We start from the raw sequence: 21,241 nt of genomic DNA, 5'->3' as shown, positions 1-21,241 counted from the left end.
ATCCATAGCTTCCACTTATTCTGGTTGAATAAGCCGTTATATACAAACAGCAGTGAGACACAAACACTCGCAGTCATGTGCGTCACCGACACTTCTTGTGCAGTGACATCGTGTCCTTTGTTTACTGCTCTAACAGAGCATTATAATTTCTAAAAAAAACTTTGGGCCCTTCTTAACTCCCCTTTTAACGTAGATGCGACAGCATTTCCATATCTTGAATCTGCTCAACCTTAAAATTAAGGGGCGCATTAAAGTCGATTAATGCGGATTAGCGGGTAGACGGGTGGATTAGTGAGATGAGTGGGTAAGCTAATAGGAACTAGTGGGACTGGTGGGTTAATTTGGATTAGAGGAATCAGCACGCCAGTTAAGGTGGATTAGTGGGGTCGGACCACCCAGTCAAAAAAAAACTATTGAGTCCAATTGGATTTTTCATGATCATCTCCTTCATCTACAGCCAATTTTACGTCCACTACAGGACGAAGGCCTCTCCCTGCGATGTCCAATTACCCCTGTCCTGCGCCAGCCGATTCCAACTAGTGCCCGCGAATTTCCTAATTCCATCGCCCCATCCTAATCTTCTGCCATCCTCGACTGCACTTCCCTTCTCTTGACATCCATTCTAGCTAGCCCTAATCGTCCACCGGTTATCTAACCTGCGCATTGCATTACCTGCGACTATTCGTTTGCTCTCTGATGCAAACCGCTCTCTTTCTGTCTCTTAACGTTATGCGTAGCATTCTTCGTTGCACCGCACCGTTGCACTTGTTCTCAAGCTTCTTTGTCAGTCTCCAAGTTTCTGCCCCATATGTCATCACTACAGTGAACTAGAAGTATTGGTATTTTCTAGTGCACTGTAGTCATCACCGGCAAATTTCGCTGATTGTACACCTTCGTTTTCAATGATAATGGTAAGCTTCCAGTCAAAAGCTGACAATGTCTGCTGTATGCGCTCCAACACATTTTTCTTCTGTTAATTTCCTTCTGGTGGTCAGGGTTCCATGTGATTAATTGACTTAGGTAAACGTAAAGCCCCTTCGTAAAATAGCGACGCTCTCCTCCTCCGCCTTCACTCCTCCTCGTTTCTCCTCTCTTTGACGCTCCCTCCTCGACCGTGGCGCTGCCTACATCGCTCGAGCATAGCAGACGACCTTTCGCAGATTGAATGCACGCATAACAAGGCGGTGCGCTTTAGGCGTTCGCGTTAGCTTTTTATCCGAGTAACTTCGTGTACAGCATAGAATTTCTATACGAACGGTTACACAAATTCAGTGACGGCAGCTTTTTTTCCCTGTTTTGATAATTACTTTTTTAAAAAGTATCTGAACGAGCGCTAACGCTGTGCCATGACGACTCTGAATGTATCGCGTGTGCTACAACTAGGTACGCAACATTTGTCAAGTGAGTGTCGCAAGATGCTGCTGCGAATGGTTGTAAATAACACATCTACGATCGAATGCCAACATCCCGAACTCCAGCTAGCCCTCAGTAGCCTAAACAATCCGCGCCGTCCTTACTATGTGAATTCGCGGCGCGTATCAGCTATGACGTACAAAGGCCGACATAGGGCACGAATGATCGCTGCTCTCAAGGTTCTAAAGAGTATTACAAGCTACAGTGCTGCCAACGTGCATGCTTGCCAATCTTCCAAGCAAGCGCAAAGGCTCAGAGGTGGGCGATAGTGCTATTATGTTTCTCGGGCCTCAAAGTCGACAGAAATGCGTGCGGCCGATCATTGAGTCAGGATTCTGTGTATACAGGATGAACTCAATTTTTGAGTATTCGTTCGCCTAGCAACAATGCGCTAACAGCTCTTCATTCAGGCTCAAACAAGTGCATTATTTTTTCAGGTTAGTGACTCATCATGGATAACATTTCATCGTGCGTTAGCTCGTCCGTTCACGTGTAACTAGCTATATGTGCGAACCTAGCTAGTTACACTAAGGTGCATGCATTGAGGACAGTTGCGCTCACTCCGAAATAACATTTACGAGATATGACTTTAAGGTGATGACCGCGCAAAGAATTGCCGCGCTATGACGCGGCCGAAATTGCGGTAAGCGAAATGATGCGGTCGTTCAATTTATGCACTATTTACTGTCTCATTACGTTTGTCTTAAAGGCATAGTGGTCGAACGAGCTAATAGTTGAACGAACGAGTAAGCGAACGACTAAACGAATGAGTGAACGACGAGCTGGCGACCGCACGTTTTTTCGTTTTTTCGCTCGAACGCGGTTTCGGGAGAGCACGCACACTTTTCCTTTGTATCGCCAGTGACGAACACCAACAAAAGAGGCAAACAAAGCTATTCGCCCTAAAGAAGGCTAGTTAGTATACTAACTAGCCTTCTTTAGGGCGAATAGCTTCCACAAAATGCAGAGAGTTTCTTTCCTAAGATGAGTTTTCACGCTCGAGCCTCAAATTTTGTCAAAAGGAATGCATCGAATTCTAAAGGTTTCGTATCACGTTTCCGCACGCAGCCTCGCGTGCCCGCGAATTCAAGCCTGTTGGCGTACAATACGATTAAGCACACCAAATACGACCGTACTGCTTATATTAACAAAGTGCACGTCACGTAGGTCTATACTGTGAGAGACTCGCAGCTACCTCGTATGGTCGTGTGGACTCGTATGTTGGTCTGAAGTTCTCCCTCCCAGTTCGATGAATCCATGTCTTTCTTGCTAACCCGTAGCGCTTACCGGACGGTATCGAGAAGAGCTTCTTGCCTTTGCTGAAACTATTTTGGCACACGAAGGCGCAGCAGGTTATGGTGATAGAAAATGCCGTGAGGCGACGTCGTAAAAGTTGAAGGCGTTCGCAAAACTAAACAACACAGAAAAGCAACGGCGCCAACATTTGCTCCTCGCCACTCCGTAGGCGCTTCTCAAGCGAAAATAGCGCTGAAGCGCGACTGTAAACAAACGAAGTCAGCGCGAGGGGCCACGTGATGCCATTAGGCCAATGGCGCCGCGGCGTCTGCCTCGACCAGAGCGCGCGAGGAGAGGGCGGCATTCTTCAAAGCGTGGCGCTATACTTCACGAAGTTTAAGCTTTAGGTACTGAAAGGAAGAAGTGCGCCGTGCCGAGCTCCGCAGCCGGATCGCCAGCGCTACTGAAGTGGGGCTCGGGCTAGACGCTGTTCCTGGTTTTTGACTGGCTAAGCCTACGCTGTTGCGTCTTCTTGTCCGCGTCCTTCGTGTCGTCCACAGCCGTGTCGGACTTCTTTGCCATAATTGGTGGAGGTGCTGGGTCTCCTGCAATCCTGGAATTGCGCAGCCGGACACTCCCTGCCATCATGACCACCGAAAGCGCCACGAGCTTACCACTACCTGCTCCCCAGTCTACCGTATGCCCCGGCACGTTCCGCCAGCGGGACCCTCCTATCTTTAGCGGCACTGACGACCACGGCGTTGATGACTGGCTCTCATCATACGAACGCGTCAGTCGGAACAACAAATGGGATGACATCACGAAATTGACCTCACCGGAATTGCCCACTTGTGGTTTCGGAACCACGAAAGCGAAGTCCCAAGCTGGACGGTGTTCAAGACAAAGTTTAGCGAGGTCTTCGGCCGCCCTGCTGTGCAAAAGCTTCGTGCCGAACAGCGTCTGCAGTCGCGCTCTCAGCAGCCTGGTGAGAACTTTACCAGTTACATCGAAGATGTCATCGATCTCTGTAAACGCGTCGATGCATCCATGACTGAGGGCAATAAAATCAAGCATATCATGAAGGGTATCGACGAGGACGCGTTTCAGATGCTCATTTCAAAGAGCCCCTCTACTGTTGCCCAAGTTATTGAACTGTGCCAAAGCTATGACGAACTCCGCCGTCAACGCCTCCTCACCCGCCGTCCTGTTCCCCATCAGGAATCGTCTGGCTTGACCTCTCCTTTTCCAGATGCCACCCTCCTCTCGCAAATCAAGGATTTCGTCCGGGAAGAAGTTGCTCGCCAGCTCTCCCTGATCTCCAACCCACCGGAGTCAAGTTCGTCCCTTAGTCCGACCCTACAATTAACACGTTATAGAAGAACAAGTGTCCGAGGTCCTTCCTCTGGAACGGGCGCCTCAACTCACCGCCCCATTGACCTACGCCGACGCCGTCGCACGACCACCGACCTTCCGGGCTTCGCCTCCGATGCCTAGCCCTGTTTTGCCTAGCCCTGTATCCCTTCCCACGAAACACGCAAGCAGCTATTTGATGTCTAAAAGATGTCTTGAACGGCTAATTCAAAAGCCTAGTAGCTGTCTTGATCAAGACATTTTGTAGCCATGGACGTCTAGAAGTACTTCAGTAAGCCCTGCTAACGTTACGCTAAAAGTTGGCTAATGGACAGCTTGACAAGAACAACTGAAGACTTTTATTAGACATTCCCTCAAATTTTTGCGGCAGCTGTTACAGTAACCCGACGTTTGCCCACAGTTACAATTTATTTTAAACGAGGCATGGACATCAGAAAAAAATTTATATTGTCGGATAGAGTGATACACAGGTAGTTTTTCCAGATATGAACCATGGGAATAGTGTAGTACAGCCTCATTGGTCAATTAGTGCTTTTTAATTAGACCAATCAATTGCATGCCGCCTGTCAGAATTATTTTGCAAATAAAAGAAGATCTGTATTGTATGCTGATATTCCAATGTTCACCCACTGACCTAAACAAGAACATCTCTGCATGAAACACGTCATTATTGATAAAACTTCGCCCTGCTGGGTCTCCACCAAATTGAAATAGTTTCTAGCAAAGAAAAATTTTGTGAGTGATGCTGCACCCTGTTTTCAGCTACAGGGGGCACAATAGCCTTACACCAGTATACGAAACAGAACGCTGTGCTGCAATGAGTTAAGAAACAAAGGATAGTACACATCTGGAAAAACTCTGCGAACCACTCTAACTAGCAATATAAATATATTTTTTCTGATATCCATGCTTCATTTAAAAGTAAATTGTAACTTACTTTGTGGGCGCCTCTTGTAAGGTAACGCCACATGCTTGCACAGCATCACGCAGAAATAATGGCCAGTTCTTCGGCATATCGTCCATTAGTGAATTCCTTGTATGTTGCACTTTACCAGAACTGAAAGATAAATCATAATATGCTGTTATTTTTTTTCATAAACTGTACGATGAGCTTTTCATGCATAAAAGATGATAGCAAGCGAAAATGCAGCAAGACGTCAACTTCACACCACGTCACATACTCATACTTTATTACCTAATAAATGAGAAAAGATGCAGAAAGTAATTAACAAGAGTGACAAATAGCAGCAAAGGTGATCATGGATAAATCTTGAAGATGATTGCCGCCGCTGCCGGAGCAGGCCAGCCTTTGTAGGAGAGCACTTGCTGCCCACAAAAGCTTGCTGTCACAGGCCACACGTGACGGTTCTTGTAGACATAGGCAAGGAATACCTGCACAGAAGAGAGGAAAAAAAGGCGAGGGAGGAAATCGGAATATTGAAATTGGAACTTCAATTAGCAATATCTGCTAAGTAAGAAGTTTGCCTCACATTAAAAATAAATTAAGCACTCCTTTCTCTTAAATTACGGGTATCTTAAGGTATGTACGCGATGATGTTTAAAATGACAAATATATTTCCTGGCATATAGTCATTAAATTGCATAGCAGAGTCAAAGTCAGCCTTTAAATTAATATATGATGTTTCGTGGCTGAAAAGCCACTTATCAACCTGTCAAACAAGTCTGAGAAGCTTCCTGCACAATATAATCAGATTAAAACAGTAATCCACTCTGCAGGTAAATGATGTACTAGCTTAATTAAAAAGTTAAACAGCATTTTATATTGTTGAACTAAAAGCAAGTTTGGCATTTTGCAGTGCCTAGCTGTTGCCTTTCTTTCAAACTTAAACATGACGCAGTACAGAGTAAGCAGGTAGCATGCACAGGAGGACTGGTGATAAAGTAGTGTTCCAAAGCAACACTCCTAGCTGGATCAATCATTTTTGTTGATATATTTTCATGTGACCCTAATTGGCTTAGGGCAATACCTCAGACAAATGATGCGTCATACAAAATTGAAAGTATCTCATGATGTGATCAAACGATAACATTGTCCACTGTCTTGGAAGTGTTAACATGCTGTTTGCGCGAGACAGCGCAAAGTGATACGTATAGGTAGCAAATTCATCAGTGCATCTATAGCCTGAGGTAATTCTGAGCATCTACGTTGACCCGCAATTGAGAAGCGACTGCACACAAAAAGGTGTATTCAAGTAATGGTCCATGCTTAATAATTGCCCACCTAGTGAAAAGTCATATGTGGCAGGCTAATGGGCCAGGGCAAATAAATTGCTGAATTCTGACAACACCTCCAATTATATTATTGAAGCAGGTGACAAAAAACAGCACAGGTAAAATTGCAGTTATGAGAAAATTTTAAAAGCACCTCTGCAAACTGCTGGAACCCTCAGCATCATGCCTGTTCTACACGCACATCTGTTGCAGCACAATCTACATCTCAGACGCAGGCGCCTCCACACATCACTTTGTGATCTCCTCACAATAAGGTTAAAAAACAGTCTGGCACAAGCTACCTGATGTGATTCATTTTGCAAGCGCCAGCCAAGTGCTGACGGTGGTAGAGCGAAATTGAAGTTTGTCCTTCTATGGAAGCCTCGGCCCATGTTTTATAAATTCTAGCGACAAAGCACACCTTTTACAGCACACATAAATCTTAAATTAGACTGCTTGCTGATGATGTACAGTAAATTCCTGTGAAGAAACTAAATCACACAGAAAACATTTAGAATACCAAACTAATCAAATACTGGCTTGAATACATTTGTGCATTCGGGAAGCAAGGTGTAATGTACAGGCTCGTCCACTCTTAGGGTGAACACGGCTCACCGTGGCCGCGCTCCGCGGGGCGCCAGTGCGTCCGGCGCGGTGGCGCATCGAAGCGAAGCGGCGCAGGCGCACACGGACCTGGGGGAGGCGCTTCGCGTCGTCTGCTACAGCGCTGCAGCGCGCCGCTCTGGCTTTGTTGTAAAGTACACTTCGCTACACCCATGTGACTGAGCGACCGAGGCGGCGTTGTGAGAAGGCGCACTTCACTAACTGGAGCATTTTCCAGCTGGTTCGGTCTACAGCTTGCGAACAGCCTGCTTAATCAATATACATTAACAGAAACAAGCTTCTCAACACATAAATCACTTAGCATGTTTTTAATAAGTGATGAGGGTAAAAATAGTCATTTTTTCGCGCTCTTTATTAGGCTGGGGCCATTTTATTTTACTCTCACAGCACTTGGTGTAGTGCATACTGAGCAACCTATTAGGCGCGCTCTTCTTCGTATCATGTGATGAGCCTAGCGCCCCGTTTCGCGCATTTCTTGATGCTAGAACGAATTTGCTAAATTGACTTAAAAAATCGACCGAAACCCGAAATAAATTCCACGGAAAGTTAGAGAGCGATTGTTCAGTCATGCATCATCATATTTGCCATCGATTTTATCATTAAGGAGGGCAATAATATTACTGCGACGGCAACTAAAAGTGACATCCACTACTTCGCGGCTCTCTTATTGACGCGTTAATGTCGCTGGTAGGGGTGCATGGAGCGCTTTACGCGATGTAGGAAAGTGCTCTCCCCGGCATAAGAGTTGATTTGGCGGCAATTTTACTGCCCCTTTTCATCTTTCCACATCCTATGAAAAAAACTTAATTCATTTTTCTGGTCACAGTTTGGGTAAAATCACCAAAGTGGTGCCAGTCCTTTCACAGCTACCTGACGCGAGAAGTAACATTCTCGTTTAGAGGAATCGTGGGTTAATCATTTGATTGCATTGATTAGGTGAAGTAAAACATGTGGTGCCGTCGTTTTTTTTGGTTAGTTTTTTTCTCCTTGGCGTCAATGCGTGCCGCACGCGAATGCTGTTTCTGTCCATTTTGAATAGGTAATTGGAGTGGAAAATCTGTAATCTACATGTCTGTTTTCTGGCCTAAATTACGTCTTGCCGGGTAATTAAGTCGTTATTCGCTTCTATTTCATTTCAGTACTTCCTCGAAATAGGTCATATGCATAGTCTCACTATCATATAATAATTTGCTAATGGTGCGGTATACGTCCCGAAGCGACACATGGCCTCTGCGTTACGCCATAGAGGTGGGCATCGGATAAGCAGGAACTTATTTCTAACTTTTTTAGGGGTTATGGGGCGGGGCCGAGGCTGAGTGGGCAAAACCCAAATATGAATACGGCATAGGAACCCTTGCCGCGAACAAACGATGCTGTTGCCGTCGTGGGGAAGTGGCTGGTCCATAAGTCGGACGAACGCGGCCACGATAATTAAACCGGCGGTCATGAGGCCGGCCCAGTGTCGTTTGCCGACAGCATGCTGGTGGTCGGCCAACGGGCTAGACATTTGTAAAAGCCAAGCCCGGCACAAACGAGATCGCTGTGGTCGGGCCAGTCTACTTTTTAACTGACCATGGGCGTCAGCCGGATCTACCGCCGAGCCCTCCCCCCCACCCCCACCCCCCCTTTTTCTTGCTTTGGTCATGCTACTCCATCTTAGCTTAATATGGTGATGCAATGCAGCCAACGGCTGCTCAAGTGAGTGACTGGTCGCTCATGAGTTAAAGATTCTGAGATGACTCGTCAAATCGAAAGACACCAGAGGTGTTTCCATTAAACGCATTTCTGTCGACTTGCATGATGAATTGCATTTTGTTCGGTTGCTGGTTGCCATGGCACTTCGGCGATAAAAACGCTGTAACAGTGCAGGATAATTTTATTTCCCCGGTACACTTTAGGAAACTAGCCATGTCGCGGGTACCGGAGAAAGAAAGACGACGCATTGTAGATCTGTGCCTACAAAACTATTCTCAACGCGTTATATCGGAGATGACAAAAAGGCGACTGAAAACTGTGAATCGAATCGTCCAGGCTTACAAGGATGGAAGAATTGCGGATGCTCCCTGTAAAGCCCGCAAAGAGTGACCACTGAAGCTGAATACATGACCATTGTTGCGGGGACTGCTGCAAACCCGACCTCCACCGTTCGGGAAATTAAGAACAGCCTCAGGCCGGGTGACGTCTCTGACACGACTATGAAGTGTCGCCTCTACGCCCCAGCCTAATAAAGAGCGCAACAAAATACCTGCATTTTTACCCTCATAACTTATAAAAACATGCTAAGTGATTTAGGTGGTGAGAAGCTTGTTTCTGTTAATGTATATTAATTAAGCAGGCTGTTCACAAGCTGTAGACCGAACCAGCTGGAACATGCTCCAGTTAGTGAAGTGGGCCTTCCCGCAACGCCACCTCGGTGGCTCAGTCACCTGGGTCTAGCGAAGTGTACTTTACAGCAAAGCCAGAGCGGCGCGCTCCAGCGCTGTAGCAGACGACGCGAAGCACCTCCCCCAGGTCCGTGTGCGCCTGCGCCGCTTCGCTTCGATGCGCCACCGCACCGGACGCACTGGCGCCCCGCGGAGCGCGGCCATAGGGTGCCTCGATGTCCTCCTCGCCCGCCGCTCCGTTCAGGGTGGAGACATTCTTTGACGGCGCCGGTGCCGCCAGAACCGGTTCGTTCTAGCCACCGCCGCCATGTTCATGCCCGCCGCGCGCGCTGCACGGTGCAGGTGCTATAGGACGTTGCTGCGACGAGTTCGCTGGGTGTTGTCGGCACAAAATGTCCGGCTGCTGCGTGCCGTTGTGCAGTAATCACTCAAGGTGTTTGTGTCAGCCAATTCTTCCACACACCGTCAACGACTAGCTACGATGTCGATGGCGCACAGTACCTGATCGACCTGCTGTCGGCAGGTATGCAAGAAGAAGCGGCAGCCGATATTGAAGCTATCAACGACGCGGAGATCCCGTTTGTCGAAGAGCTAACATCAGCTGAGTGCGAGATTTTGTTTCATATCGGTGGGTTTCTTATCAAAGGGATCCTCAAACCTATTGACCACTGCGAGAAGTGCAAACCTGCATTGTTAGGCTCAAGCAGCAGTGAGCATGCGTACTTGACGTCCCTCAAGGAATACGTCTCTGAAGGCAGCAACCTTCATTACCCAAGCGATGCAGTCATGCTAGTTCTCAAATCTTGCGAGAAACATTTTGATGGTATCACCACCTGGACGGAAAGCGTTTTCACCATGAAATCTCCTTTGAAGGCTGTAACCGCATACTTGACAAATATGTTGCGGTGCGGCGTAACGGGCGCCTGTCAGGAACACAAAGAAACAGTGGAAAAGCTCTTTGTGTCAAACTACGCGAGACTGGGGCTGCGTGTGCACCTGCGTCAAGCCGCGGCAACGGGACTTGACGGGCATGCAAGCAAGACGTGTGCAGGAGTGAGCCTACAGTGAACACTGAAATTAAATTTTAATGCATATCGCCAGAATTAAAAAAACTTTCGTTTCATTTGTGTTACTCTTTTAATATAGTTTTCATTCATGTGTTCATTCTTACTTTGCTGTGCGTGCTGATTTTTCACCTTGTGTCTGTACAAGTTTTCCGCTTTTTTTTTCAACTTATCGAGCTGAGCAGCAAGCTGACATTCTAATTTATTTTGTTCAAGTTAATTCAAGGCTTCTTTGTAGTTTCTGGTCGTTGGTCTGAGATCTACGAAAGACCTGTGACAATTGACACCTCCTGACAGATGACATAATAAAAACCTGCATAGCGACACAAACGTCGTGACTGAAATCACGTATCTACTCGTCACTTATTGACCTCTTTTCTTTACCACCGGCATCTTCTTATGCAATAGGAATTTCCAGAGCTGCATACCAGCATGCTCACAAGTAACACAGGTTCACGGCGTAACTGTTCGCGAAGAACAGAAATGCTGGCAGCATAGCAATTTTTGCATTCCTCTATGAACGCTTGTGTTAAACGCATCATTTCTCACTGTGAAACAAAGTTATTGCCGCGCAACTTAATTTCTGTATTTACAGTTCGTAAAAAAAACACGCCAGGCCGCTGCTCACTGGTTGCAACGCGTTTTACGAGGGTACTTCCAAACAACTGCTTTAAAACGACATTAAATAGAAACACGAAGTTGAGCTGGCATAAAAGAGGGGCCTTAGGGAATGCGCACATATTTTTTCGGTGCAATAATATTTCTTAATAGTAGAGAAATTCGTCATCGAAGTAATAAAAAAAAGCGCATTGCTTCCGTCAAACCGCTCATCCACAAGCGCGCCAAGAATGCGCCGCTCGCAGCGGGCAAGAACATGGCGGACGCCGTAGCAGACGACGCACTTGTCTCCACCCTGAACGGAGCGGCGGGCGAGGAGGACATCGAGGCACCCTACGCGGCCACGGTGAGCCGTGTTCACCCTAAAGGCTGTTTCACATGCTGCGACTGCAACGACGAAAATCGGTGCTGTCGCACGCGTCGCAATGCGATTTTTTGAGGGCTCATTTCACATGATTGCGATTTCAACAATGCGACTGGTGCGACGCCCAGGGTTGCTTACTGCCAGGCTTCGTGGCACACGCTGCATAATTCTTTTATTGTAGTGAATAAAACGTTTACATTATAATATTATTGACTTCTCTTGATTAGAAGCAAATAATGTGTACGTTTACTAATTTAAAAACGTTAGTTAAGATTTGTCTTGGGGTGCGCGACGGCGGTTTCTGTAGTTCAGTGCGACATCGCGCACGTAAACAGCTGTTCGCAGTTGGTTCAGCGCTGTGTGTTGTCTTATCTACATTCTATGACCGTTTCGTTCTGCCTGCGCTACAACAATCTACAAGATGACCTATCCACAAGTTCATATAGCTACCCTCACCGTATATGCAGTATTCGGAATTCGGCTGCCACGAAGTTGTCGTGTCAGCCCAACAAGATCCTCGCGCTACCCGTGCTCGGCGTCAGCTTCTGGAGAAATTATGCGTGTATATTGCCCGTCATTGCGCATATGTGGTGCCTGCTCCTAGCCATATTCTTACGCCAAACGCAACAAGAAGCACCAACCCGAACGCCCGCGTGTGCCCCTGAACGAAGCCTCAAACGATCTGTGTGATTACGACGTGGAATGAAAATCGTGTTGTGAAATTCAACCTTAGCGCTAGCCTGGTTCGTCCATCGCCGTGCTTGCGCTGCGAATATATATATGGGAGCCCTCTCTAAATATTTCTAAAGGCGCAAAAGCCGACGCATCAAATGTTTCGAGCAGTTACCGTCACTTGTGTAGAAACCTGTACGTTGTAGCATAGCATTCTAAAAGACACGCTTCTCGTCCACTTTGTTGTCCCGTGTCTCGCGCTGGTAGTATACTTGGAACTTCTAACAAGAAGACCATATCAATACGCGCTATTCGTAATGCAGGATCGTAGGCCCACGGCAGGCGCACTTGCCGTAGAATTTTTCAGCTTTCTGCTCAGCCTCGCACGCCTCTCACGGTTAGCCTTTGTGGAAATAAATATTATTATTATATTACTACTGTTATTAGATATTATAGTTTCTTCACTGTAATATATAGCAATCATCCAGATTTCTTAAGCTAGTCATGCATTTAACCTGTATTAGATCAACATTGTTACGACATGCTTATGGGAGTCATTTCAAACTAGATTGCTCAGCCAGAGAAAGTACAAATGCAAGCCTCAATGTTTATTCCAATTTGGTATTCCTAAACAGATTATATTGGCAGAATTTTATGCCTGCTTGCATTTCCTGCAATTCAATGTTCAGAGCTGGAAAAACTGATTCCTTTTCTAGCTGTCGAAAGGCTGCTTCAATGTCGATAGCAAGCTATAATTATTCATTTCGAAAGTGTGAAGCAATGACTATATGTCTAAGCTTATCAATGTGTTTTTGTTCCACGCACAAAATGAATGCATGACGTGCTTATGTACTTATTTATTTATATACCTCGCAGGCTGCAAGGTTGGAGTATTATGCAAGGGGGAATAAAAAAGTTGTTACAAAAGGAAGAAGGGCACAACATTAAGAAAAAAACCAGCAAAAAAAGCAGTACCAATAAATTGCACCAACTAGCCCAACGTGTTTTACTGGCGCAACATTATACAATACTTAACAAACAATAACAGAAAAAGTTACTGCCCATGCACCCTGTAGAGACGGTGAACCAGCAAAGCTGAAATGTGCAGCCCCGGTGTTTATCACTGGGTTAATTCCAATGGTTTATTCAAGTCTTTCTATATTATTGGTTATGTCTGCGTTTCTTAATGAGGTTATGCACATGTTTGGCTTGGGTTTATCACATTCTTTATTTGGAATGCCACACATTGCACTTTGCAAGATCACCATCATAGAAAGTGCAATGGAGTGGTTCATTGTGTTAATCCAGCGTCCATCAAAGTCTTTCTGAATTATGTTACGCACTTGTGTTTTGTAATGCGTTAATCATAATGTTTACGACTCAGTTATGCACTGTAGTTACCAAGTGACACACCGGGGCTGCACATTTCATTTAATTAAATACAGGGACACATTTTCGAACCTATTGGGAAGTCGGAGAGACTGCTGCACGCGCGCTCTGCTGCTAGAGAGAAACGACGTCACTATCTGTCTAGCCAATGGCCCACCACACCTTTGCTGTGATAATAATGACATCATGATCTTGTCTTAACCCCATCCCCCTCTGTGTCCCTTCCCTGCAATAATACGCTGATATAATGTATGTTTGAAATGCATAAGCATTTCTATGTCTACCCAACAAGAAATGTCCCCGTCCATCATGCAAGACGAATGCAATGGCTCATACCCCTACACTAGGGTTTTTGGGATCGGACCATGAGTGTTTCGCCTAGGCATATACAGCTTCACTGTAAAAAGAATGAACGCCTTTCTGCTAGAGACCAAGACAATCATTAGGTGTATTAACAAATGAAAGTTTATTGAACATGCCGAGTAAATGCTGTTCGACAAGCAATAAATCGAATTTACACAAAAAGCAGAAGCAAGATCTGATGTGTGTCCATACAGATCCCAACAGGAAACGCACCCATCTCTGAAAGTGTAACAGCGGCCATGCTGACACAAGATTCTCCCTGTGTATTTGCATCTACAGCATCCATAATTTCTCTAGGCAGCCGATCTCCACGGAATGCTAGCTTCTTCCTCTACAATGCACTCTCCACATCTGAGCATGCATTGTAGAGGAAGAAGCTAGCATTCTGTGCAGATCGGCTGCCTAGAGAAATTACGGAAGCTGTAACTCTAAAAATGCTGGGTTAATCTTGTCAGCACGGCCTCCGTTAGAAATGGATGCATTTCCTGTCAGGAAACGCACATTAATTTTTGCTTCTCCTTTTTGTGTATGTTCAGTCTATTGCTTGTCAGCGAGCATTTACTCGGTGTGTACATTAAACTTTTGGTTGTTAGATCATCTCGGTTTTCTTGTTTGTCCTATGTGTTCTCTGGTGCCATTTGCAGCCAGGCTATTCATTTTTTTTTAGACTGCAACAAGTCACTTTAATGGCCCTCATGATACCTTATAAAATCTTTTATTTGGCCAATGTAGCAAGAATGTACAGTGTGAAGCAGTAAGAACGGGGTATGCTAACTTCTAATTAAAAGGTTTAGTGTGAAAATGCAGTGATCTATAAAGGTTACCACAAAGTAGTACAGCAATAAAACCTGATAAAGACTAGTGCTTGATGAAACCAAACATAAAAGCAGGAAAAGGAGAAAATACATATAGATATACAAGTCCAGGGAAAAAACATTGTGATCACCAAGTGTGCATGAGGCTACCTTCCAGGAAACTCATCTTTTTCCCAATGGCATGGAACTGGAAGAATGTGCTTGCATAAGCAAGCTGTCAGTCTGTCTATTGGAATAACAACAGTGTTTCTTGAAAGGTGCCAGCATGCAGGATTGGCAATTGTAGTGATTTTTTCCTGCACTTGGAATTTTTCTCTATTTTCTTTCTGTAGCATATTTATTTATGTTTGGCTGCATCAAGCACCAATTTTTATCTATCCTTCAAAGATGTCTTTCTTTTTCTGGGGAAAACTCGGGGAAGGCAGGAGATGGAAATTCAAGACGATGATCATGTTGCTCACCTTGAAGAAGACAAGTCCACTTGTCGAAACGTTGGCTCCTGCTTTCACCTTGTTCTCGTTTTGCTCATCGTCCTTTTTTTTTCTGGTAATTTATATAACTCGCCACATTTTTACAAATGAACCTCAGTTGAAAGTTAGTCCTCATCCATATCTAGTGTCATCCTGTTGATACTGCTTCATGCTATGCACTCTTGCAACATTTGTGTGTGTGTGTGTGTGTGTGTGCACACGCGTGGATTTGGATGTGAGATCGGGCTCTTGGGCAGAGGTATCATTCTTCTCCTGTGCAGCCTTATGAATTCATTAACTATAGTGCAACAGAAATGCAATGGACAGGAACAAAGTGAACACACAGAGCGCTTCGTTCTTGTCTGTTGTGTATCTGTTGCACTTTAGTTATTAATGAATACACACAAACTCGTCCAGTTTTCAGTTAATATGTCGGGCTTATAAGCCCGCTTGTGTCCTGGAATATCTGCATGGCTATGTATCCTGTAATTTAATTTCTGGCCATGTGCTTGCAAGTCGCGGGTCAATCTCCTGATTTTCCTAACAATCTTGTGTGATGTGCAGGCCCAGACAGTTTATGGTGAATCCATACAGGGTGTTGTGCAGGGTGTAATCTGCACTACAAGTGCTGCTTTGATTGTTTTCAGTTCAGCTTTTGTAGGTGTAGGATGACCTGGAATGGTACTCACTTATATGGGGTTTAAGTTTATGTAGTGTCATACTACTGTTACACTGCTATTGCCAGATCAGTGTACTATATGTGCCTTATGTTTGCTTGCATCTTCATGATTAGCAACCTCCTCTGTGTGTTTGGCAGTTGCGAACAGTCTCCTGGCCTAATTGTTTGCCCCCATATTCCACAGTATGGGCCTGTTGTGTTTCAAGTTCAGGTACTCCCGAGGTTGTGTTTCTGAAGGGAGGGGTAGTCGTCTTTGCATCTCATATGCTAGCTGGCATAGTATCTTGGGACGAGGTTTTGAGCTCTTGAGACAAAGAATTTGTGCTGCAGGCTGCAACTCTACTCTGTCTAGGTGCTTGTTCGTTAGCTCTTTCTCATAGAGGTCTTCAAGCATGGTACAGTTGGAAAGACCTGTTATTACTACCTGATGCCTGTATTCGATGAGTTGTCTTTTTTGTGTGCTGCTGGTAATGCATACCGTACCACACCTTGGACACAAGCACAGCATCTGCGATTTTCTATAGTATCCACTCGTCCACCCCCATTATTTCGAGATTATTCTTTTCACCAGGTGTGGAAGTTGCGCCCAGGCATTGCATAATTGTTTCACCCACATGCTGGCTTTGCCGTCATGGGCTTACACTAGCTGAGGATTTGTGGATGTTGACTTGCGGGCATATTTGTCCAGCTATGTGGATCACAATGTGCAATCTGGGGTAGTTATTGATTCTAGTCTTTCTTTTTTTTCCAACGTCGATATGAGCTGACTTATCAGAAAGCGAGAGGCCAGACTGGCCAAGAAAGTCTGCAGTGTTGTCGAGGGCTTGTTGCATCATTCTTGATTTCTGTACAAGATAGCTTTCCCATAGACTGTAATACACCATAGGCTGTAGTGTTTCTTGTAGTATGCCTGTGTTGTTGGTGTGTGTGGGCCTAATGTACCTCCAACTCTCACCTGGAATTTTCTGTCTTTCAGAAAGTTACTGTTTAAGTGCTCTACCAGAAATGTTTTTGTTCATCGTTCCTCTTATTAGAGCAGCATGAGCTACTGCTGTTAAAAGCCTCTTCACTTTCTTCATTCTTTCATAAGCGGTATTACACAATGTCCTGCAATAAAGTTTCTGCTGCTTATGGCCCACTCATATCTGCCAGAAGGGACAACTCTTGAAAAAGGTTTTTTTTGTGATATGTGTGCAACGTAGTATGAGAATTCATGCCTTGACATTTATACATCTGTAGAACCAGCTTCCTGACAGAGTACTTGCTATACCTGATCATGCTTATTTGTGCAGTGCTGTTGAACAATATATATTGATGCAATGAATATTTACACACTCGAATTATCACGAAAGATGGTTGTTTTACAATTCTGCCCTTTGCTTTCTATTGGTGTTAGATTTTGCATAAGCATGCCCCCCTATGCAATAGCATTTTGAAGTGTAAGGGTTCAATAAAAGGTGAACTAAACCTAAGTACAAGAGCTTTTTTTCTCACCTACGACTCTCATCGAAATGCGACTTCCATGGCTGGCAAATCAACCCCTCGCCTTGTGTTAGCAGCAGATTGCTATAGCCACAGTGGCAGGTGAACAAATTGAAGAACAATATTTCTGTCTATAATTTTTTTTCTTCCCTATATGTAAGTAAAGTTTGGAATAAGTTTGTCATTGCAAAAAAAGCCCAGTTTGTGGTCTTTTATTGAATAAACAACATATTGTGTATAGTTGAAATGCAGAAATTTGTTCTAAAATCCTCGGGTGATGTATGTTCTTGCAAGTAGCATGGTATTTCATTACTTATAAAGATAGTAATCGCAGCGGATATCGTTATATGGGTTTACACACTAATATATGTGATCACAAACTTATTAGACACTTGCTAGAAACATGTAAGGCATGAATGTTTCTGCACACTTGATCAGCTGTGAAAATGCAAGAACTGCTTGTACTGGCTGACTTCACTGCACAGTTTTGATTTACTTTTCTTCAGCGTGTCGTTTTATACTGGTTTATCCCCACAAGAACAGGCCGTTTGCCTGCTTTTCGCATTGTTGTACGAGCTCTACATAATTGTGCAGGAGGGTACGTCGTCACTTTGCCACTATAGCAAGCAATTTAATTAATCTACTAGCTGTACAGTTAATTACCTTGCAGAGCAAGTGTTCATACAGATGCAGTAAGGATACAAAGTCCGCAACATAGTCTATGTTTATTGGTTTCTGTGCAGGAAAAAAAAAATCTCCAGAGAAGAGGTGCAACTTAACGTGCATGTAATATTTTATTCAAGCCACGGATTTAATGCTATTGTAGCAAATTCATTACGATAGCCTACACTTTTGCTCTGTCAAATTTAATAAGAGGCAAGATAAGCTTTCAAGATGCATCGGGAAATTCATGCTTGAAAACCGACAACAATATGCAACTGAACGGTACCGCGTTCAGCGCAACGTTGAAACTTAGGGTACTTTGCTGTCTGGTCAGTTGCCCTTGCCGAGGTTGAAATAATTCAAGCTGCTCCGTAAGCGCGATTTTACAAAAGAAAATTGTGACGACCTCGTCGTCTGCTGGGGATCGAACACCTCCTAGCACTGACAACTCGCAAAGGCGTGCGAAGCAAACGTGAAAATGCACTTAATTTGCTGTGTAGCGTGTCAACAAACGCATAGCAATCGGAGAATGCAATCTGCGGTACAAGTTTTTTTATTCTCCCTTCGCGTACGTACCGAATTCGACGATCCACGTCTCCGCGTATTGCACTTGTCGCACGAGACGCCATTTTCCAAAACAAACCGGCGAAATAGCTCCGTTGACAGCTCTCCGCGCAATTTCGACGGAAAATCGCAGCGATCGGTGCGACGGTGCGACTGTGCGACCAACCGGTTGGTCGCAGCCGAAAATCGGGGGGTCGGCACTGCGACTGCGATTTTCATCGCAAACGACGGAAATCGCACTTCCGGTGCGACGAAAATCGCATCATGTGAAACAGGCTTAAGAGTGGACGAGCCTGTACACTGTTGCAGCAAATTTTTACTCATGTATGGTATACTCATATGACACAACAGAGTTAATTTGCGAGTTCTTACATAGCACTGACTACCTACAGTTAAATTTTGTAAGGCTTAGGGGGAAAATACTTAATAGTAGAACTGTGTATGTACACTGGCACTGAGAAATTGGTTATAATAGTGGCAGCTTATAAAGGACCAGTGCAAAAAATGCCCGTTTTGAGACACCAACTAGCTATTTTACCACGAAGCGCTTCCTGGCCTTAACCCATATCAAAAGCACTGGGAGGACCAGAGAGGGTACAGTACATTGGCTTACACTGATCATGATGAGGTCCCGTCATCCAGCTAGCGCCAAGGTACAAGGATGTCCAGCCGTCTATAGAGTGAAAGGAACAAAATAAGATAGCATCAAGTCAGTTGGAAGGCAGATTTACAATTACAAATAAGGTGACCCAGTCACAGTCATTCATTAACAAATGCCAAGCTGTCGTGATTTCACTCCCAGATGAAGCACCTACTAGGTTAAAGGTTTTGCTGCTTATTTAGAACAAAACACAAGTGAAATTTGTACATCAGCAGACGATTTAATTTGGAATTGTATAGATGAAGTAAACATTGCAGTTATATTTTTGTTTTGCTATAAAGTGGGAACGCTACAAACTGCGTAGTCACTGACACACACGCGCGCACACGCAAGAACAAAAGGACACAAAATAGGGCGAGTTCAGTCTGGTTCAGCATTACAGCCAGCGCGTCGTCTTCGAATGCACTCCTTCGGTAGGTTCGTGCTACGTTAACCACAAAGACTAACAAGCAGGGCAAAGTTCTGACTGGTGTTGAGGAAGTCGTGGAGCGCGGTAGTGCTGAACGGCTGAACACAAGTAGAACCCTCGTATAAAAGTAAAGATGACGAAAACTCGCAGGGCAGAAGAGCCCATCTATCAAGAATTGTCGCAGGTAACATCTAAAAATATTCACATTGTTGACGAAAAACGAAGTGCAATGTATTTCACTTACCGGAAAAAGTGTTATCCGAACGTGCGACGTACGTACAAAGACACACCGAGACACGAAGGCGGCGAACGCAGATCCCGCCATTGTGGTAGTAAGCCGTCGGCGAAAACAGGCAATACAGCCGATGTCACGAAGCACTGATGTAAAACACACGGCAAACAGCATCAGCACAGCTAAATGACTCCAGTTAATATCCAGTATAAATGTACAGAACGGCTTAGAATGACGCACAACTGGCATAACGAACCCACGACCGAGACATTGGGGGCGGCAGTGGCCGTTTTTACAAACTTCCTGCCTCCCAGTGTTTCCAGCACAGAATGAGATATCCGACCAATTTGGATTATGCCGCCGAAGTGATCGCAGCGCGGTGGCTCTGCGACACCGCTGTACAACGCCGGCGTTTCGCTCCTGCTGCTGTCAGTATACCTGCTGCGCGAGCATAGAATGGTTTCCAGGCGTCGTGTGCGCGCCCCGTATGGAAAACCATAACACGCCCTTGATTGTTGAAGTTCTGGTGTGAAAGTATTTAACATTAAAGCCAATTAACTTATGTTGCTTCCAACGAGTTCGATGTGTCTGTGGCCTTTTTTATTCGCTAACGCCGACGGCCGACGGTAACCGCACTTTTAACACGTCCTTTGGCATTTTATGCACTTTTAGACAAAGAGATCTAGAAAAGTTCTTGAGTTAGACATTCTGAATGTGTTTACCGAAATATACTTTAGTGACACCAGTAGTGGGTTTTGCCGCAGATAGAATATATACTAGCATATTCCAAGTGCTGAGGTTATGTTTGGAAGAAATTCTATTTTCAGTCTTATCATAGACCAAGACGTCTATAGCCGTTTGTAGCCGTTTCAAGAAGTTTTTAAGAGGTTCTGTGTTTCGTGGGTTCAGAGATTCTAGAGGCTGACCGGAGATCCTGAACTCTTGTTCCCTTGCCCGGCTATTCATGATTATCTTTATCTTGTGCATATTAATCTTCGACCCCACTCTTACACTCTCTCTGTTAAGGTCCTCAATCATTTGTTGTAACTCCTCTCCAGTGTTGCTGAACACAACAATGTCATCTGCGAATCGAAGGTTGCTGAGATATTCGCTGTCGATCCTACTACTAAGCCTTCCCAGTTTAATAGCTTGAATACTTCTTCCAAGCACGCAGTGATTACCATTGGAGAGATTGTGTCTGCTTGTCTGACCCCTTTCTTTATAGGTATCTTCTTACTTGTGTAGAATTAAGGTAGCTGTGGAATCACTCTAGATACTTTCCAAGATATTTACGTAAGCGGCCTGTACTTCTTGATGACGTAGTGCCTCTATGATTGCTGGTATTTCTACTGAATAAAATTCTTTTTGATAATCTATGAAAGCCACATAGAGAGGCTTATTGTACTCTGCGGATTTCTCGATAACCTGATTAATGACATAAATGTGATCCATTGTAGAGTATCCCTTCCTGAAGCCAGCCTGTTCCCTTGGTTGACTAAAGTCCAGTGTTACCCTTATTCTATCGGAGATTATTTT

The 21,241-nt window shown here is 44.8% G+C and overlaps 1 long non-coding RNA gene across 1 annotated transcript; it reads right to left on the bottom strand.

The window, feature by feature from the left end:
• Positions 1 to 5,239: 5,239 nt before the first annotated feature.
• On the bottom strand, positions 5,240 to 19,992 carry LOC129380992 (uncharacterized). Its single transcript, XR_008609224.2, has 3 exons — positions 19,718 to 19,992; positions 19,017 to 19,076; positions 5,240 to 5,412 (listed from the first exon to the last, which is right to left on the bottom strand). It is a non-coding gene; the product is annotated as an uncharacterized lncRNA (long non-coding RNA).
• Between the last annotated feature and the right edge of the window lie 1,249 nt (positions 19,993 to 21,241).

Source organism: Dermacentor andersoni, chromosome 1, assembly GCF_023375885.2.
Source record: "Dermacentor andersoni chromosome 1, qqDerAnde1_hic_scaffold, whole genome shotgun sequence".
Taxonomy (NCBI): domain Eukaryota; kingdom Metazoa; phylum Arthropoda; class Arachnida; order Ixodida; family Ixodidae; genus Dermacentor; species Dermacentor andersoni.
Note: the sequence above shows the minus strand (reverse complement) of the source record. Positions and strands in the feature narration are given on the sequence as shown.